This window comes from Fringilla coelebs (assembly GCF_963513975.1).
Source record: "Fringilla coelebs genome assembly, contig: SCAFFOLD_33, whole genome shotgun sequence".
In the NCBI taxonomy this organism is placed as follows: domain Eukaryota; kingdom Metazoa; phylum Chordata; class Aves; order Passeriformes; family Fringillidae; genus Fringilla; species Fringilla coelebs.
In genome coordinates this window covers 1,671,630-1,676,092 of record NW_028167443.1, presented here as the reverse complement: position 1 = coordinate 1,676,092, position 4,463 = coordinate 1,671,630, and positions in this window count along the sequence as shown.

The window sequence follows — 4,463 nt, the reverse complement described above, 5'->3', positions numbered from 1 at the left end:
TGCATAAGCATATTTGTTCAGGTGATATTCGAGAGAAGAGCTGCAGAAGTACTTTCATCTGCTGGCTCAGAAGAACCAGTGTCTCTTTAAGACCTCCAGATCCCTTGGAAGGTGAGACCACCTGGAGACCAGAGGAGACCAGCTGGAGCTCCAGGCACAGCTGATGATTGGCACAGCTGAGCCTGTTGGAATCTCCCATAGCTCCCACCTTCTCCCTCCCTGTTGATAGCTCCCTCCCTCCAGCCCTCAGAACCTGCCCATCCCTCTTCTTCCCTCCCAGCTCATCCCTTTGCTTTGCCTTCCATTAATAAACACTTTGGCTTCTTTGCTTTACCTGCATCTCTGTGGAGCTGGAGTGATGCAAATCTGGAGCCCTGGGACACACAGGCCCCTCCTGCCAGTCTCTTACACACTGTGTTTTGTGCACAGACACAGAGGAACGAGGGCAGATCAGGCTGGAAAGGTCCCTGTGCTGAAGGTCCAGTTCCACAATACTGTGGAGTTACAGATCTTGCTGAGCACCCTGGAGCCCCTGCAGTTTGGAAGAGCAAACCTGAGGATGCTCTGAACCCAGCTGGAAGGGATTCCATGGCAAGCATCCACAGAGGGCAAAGGAGCTTGGAATGCTGGAAGCTTTCAAGAACAGCTTCCTGAAAGCACAGCAGTGCTCCATCCCTGCAAAGGATCAGGAAGAAGGCAGAACCAGAGACCATGTGGGCTTAACAGAGAGCTTGCGTGTGCCTAAGAGAAAATGAAGCAGCAGCATGGTGCCTGAGACTCGGAGTCACGACCATGCCAGAGCCTGGAGCGCTGTCTGGCAGTGCTGGGATCCTGGGTGTGGTTCTGGTCCCCACAACCAAGGAATGGCAGCCCCAGGCTCAGACCCAGTCAGAAAGCCAACCGAGTGAGACCAGAGGGAGGGCACCCTTCCAGTTGCTCTTGGGCATGACCGCAAAACAGCCCCAGCTGCTTCCTCCTCTGCCTGAGTTTGGGGTGTGCTGGTGGCAGAGCCAGCCACGTTGTGCTCTGCGTTCCAAAGCCTGTTGGGAGCGGGCATGAAAAGCGCTGTGTGCACAGCTGAGAGTCCTGGAAGGTGCTGGCAAGAGCGTCCTGCAGGAACAGGGCTCTGGGCTCTGGCTGGGAACAGCCTGGTTTTGCTGCTGTGACCACAGGCAGGAGTTGAGGCAGGTGAAGAGGCAGCAAGCAGCTTGTGTTTGTAGAGGGCCTGGGGCTGCACCTCTGAACCTCCACCTGGAAACACACTTGGGGGAATACGAGCTAGAGCTGGAGTGCCTGTCCTGAAAGGACCTCAAGTCATTCAGCCTTGCCAGCTTTTCTTAAGAGTGTATTGGCGTTCCCCAGGAAAGCTACGCATTTGGGGAAATGCCTTTGGAGGAAAGGGGCTTGCTTCTCAAGGAAAGTGCTTCCCAGGGAGCTCCCAGTGAGGTGGGAAGGGTGATCCAGGAGCCATAGGCCTGGCAGCCTGAGCTTGGCACCGAGGAAGGCCTTGGAGCAGATCCTCCTGAGTGCCATCCCACGGCATGTGCAGGGAACAAGAGGGGAGAGCTGTACTTTACTGGCCATGTAGATATCTGTACCAGGGGAAGGATTAGCCCTTTTGCCATCTACTCATTTGTTTGGGCTACTTTTGTAACAGTGAGTGGACTTTAATTTCTTGAGAGCTTTTATTCTTTAAGAAAATTAGGATACTATCATTCCTTCATAGAAAACCATTTGCAAACCAAAGAATGGCCCTTTTTTATCTCTGTGCAGTGTTATGTTAAGTGACTCTCAGTGGATGATTTTAAAGCAAATGAATTGCTGCTTTGAGACAGGAAGCAAAATTCCAACTCTTCACCTTCTCAGGCCATCCCAATGAAGTTGGGAAGTTTGCAACTTTTTGGAACTACTTGAGTTGAGCAATGGGAAGTAAAGCTTTCCTGAAGTAAGGATTCTTAAATGCCAGATTTATCTGTGCCTTTGCCACTAAGGTGTTTTTGTGCTGAAGGAAATGAATTCAATGAGAAAATAATTTCAGCATGGAGTGAGAGCTTCTGACAGATACCAAGTGTTGCCAGCAGTTGCTCCCGGTGCTCCTGCCATCAGCCCCTGCAGGAAGGAGCAGAGCCCCCAATGCACGTGGGCTTTGGCTCCCTCTGGCACAGAAGCCCCCCAGGGACACAGGTCTCTGAGGCAGGAGATGAGCACCAGCGCTGCCAGGGCTGGGGGGTGGCAGATCTGCTTTGGTGGGGACTCTGCCACTGCTGCTGATGTCAGTGCTCCCTGAGCACCAGGGGTCAGAGCAGCATTCGTGCCCAGACCCACATTTGCTGTCCATGTCACACCTGTGGGTTTAGGATGGCCACCAGCCAGGATGTGTCCCAAGGAGGCTGAGCCAGCTTCTGTGGAAGGCCCCGTGCCCTTCCCAGTGGAGCCCTGGGGGCTCTTTCTGCTGCCCTGAGCCCACAGAGCAGGGCAGTGTTTGCTGATGGTTTGAGCCCTTCCTAAAGAATCTGTCGGGCTGTCTTGGACACTTGGGGTGAGAGATCCCTTCCACCCTGGGCAACGCTGGGTGGGCTGAGGGTGGCCCCAGGACAGGGGGCAGTGTGTGCAGGGGCCCTTTGTGACATGGTGCAGCACGGTCACTGTGGCATAGAACGGGTGTCCAAGGGCCCTTTGTGACACGTGGTGACATAGGAGCTGGCAGGGACAAGTGCACGCCACAGTGCTCAAAGCACGCGACGGGACAAGACGGGACAGAGCAATGCTGTGAGGAGCCCCCGCACGGCGCGCTCGTTCGTCTCCCACCCGGAGTTTTTCCAAAGCGTTGTTCCTGCAGCTGAGCTCGAGGCCAGACCACAGGACTTGCTGACCTGTGGCCTTCCTGAGGCTTCGCTTCTGCAGGGACCTTTGAGGCCAGACCATATCCTTGACAGGATTGTCCTGTCACATCTGTCCTTGTGGCAGGACCCATTGAGACCGATTGCAGGACTTGGTGACTTGGAGCTTTTCCAAGGCATCTCTCCTGCAAATACCAACAAATCCACTCAGAGACATGGAGCAGAGACCCCCGAGAGTGCCCAAGCTGGTGTGGGTAGAGGAGGAGGAGGAAGAAGGCCCTGGAGCTGCCCCAGCACAGGAGACGGAAGAGGTGGTGCCATTCCAGCCACCGCAGGAGGGTGAGTGGCAGAGCTGACCCAAAGGACTGGTGCCTGCAGCTGGCTTGACCCAATGCCATGCCATGCCATGCCATGCCATGCCATGCCATGCCATGCTATCGCCTGGGGACATGCCCATGGACAGGACAGAAGAGGGGCCAGGCAGACACCCCACAGTGGCCTTGCTCCATCCCCCTGGGGCATCCTGGGGCTCCTCCTGCCTGGGGAGCGCAGGGCTGGGCTCTGTTCTCCGGCCTCTCCCGCAGCCCCTCAGCTCTGGCTGTGCTCTTTCTTTGCCAGATGCAGCCGTGGAGCACACGCAACAGCAGGAATCCAGCCGATGCCGCTTCCGCAGCACAGCGCAGGTACCTGCAGGTATCCCCAGCTGAGCTGGGCCTGCTGGCCCTGCTCAGCTGAGCACCGTGCGTGCAGCAGTCCATGCAACATCCCTGGCTTCTTGCCCCTCTCCTACAGTTCATCTGCAAATTCATGAAGAAAATTCAGGAGGAAGTGACCATCACCATGGGCACTGGGCGCAGACCATACTTGCCCATCTTCCAAACCAAGACCAGTGCTGCCCTCCTGTGTATGCTTGTAGAGGAAGATTTTTACTATCCAGACCAAGTAAGCAGCCTGTGGCCCAGGTTTGATTCTCCCAGGAATTGCTTGACCTCTCAAGCCCTGCATGCTGGTTGCTGTGAGCCTTTGAGGCCACATGGCAGTGCGGTGGGAAGGGAAGCACTTCTCTGGGGAAGCTGGGAACATTGCTCCCTCTGGCAGCTTTCCAAGTCCCCCTGTGCCTTCTCCAGGTGCCCGCCATGGTCAGGTACATCCACCAGTGGCTCATGGCAAACAATGAGGACGAGCACAGGCTGGATGAGCCTCTGCTGCATCTCACAGAGGCACAGCCAGATGATGTAGTCGTGACGCTCCTGCGTGTGGCCCCGTCCTGTGACAGGTATGGGGCCCACCTGCCCAGAGGGCTCAGGGCTCCCCAGCCCATCACCCTGTACAACCTGTCCCAGCTGTCCGACCAACAGAGAGTTCCAGGGCCCTCTGGCTGCTGCCTTTGCCAGCCCTGGCATGTCAGCTCCTGAGCCTGCTGCCGTGCTCCCTCCCTGCCCCTCAGGGCTCTGTCCCACCGGGCTGCGCTGCCTGGGTGCTGCTGGCAAGAGGCAGTGGGCAGAGGCAGAACTGGCAGCCAGCTCAGCTCCCCCCGGTGCTGCGTCTGAGACCCCCTGAGACAGAGCTCTAACTCCGCAGAGCTGCCATGGCCATGTGGAAGATCATCATGGGCTCAGCCAG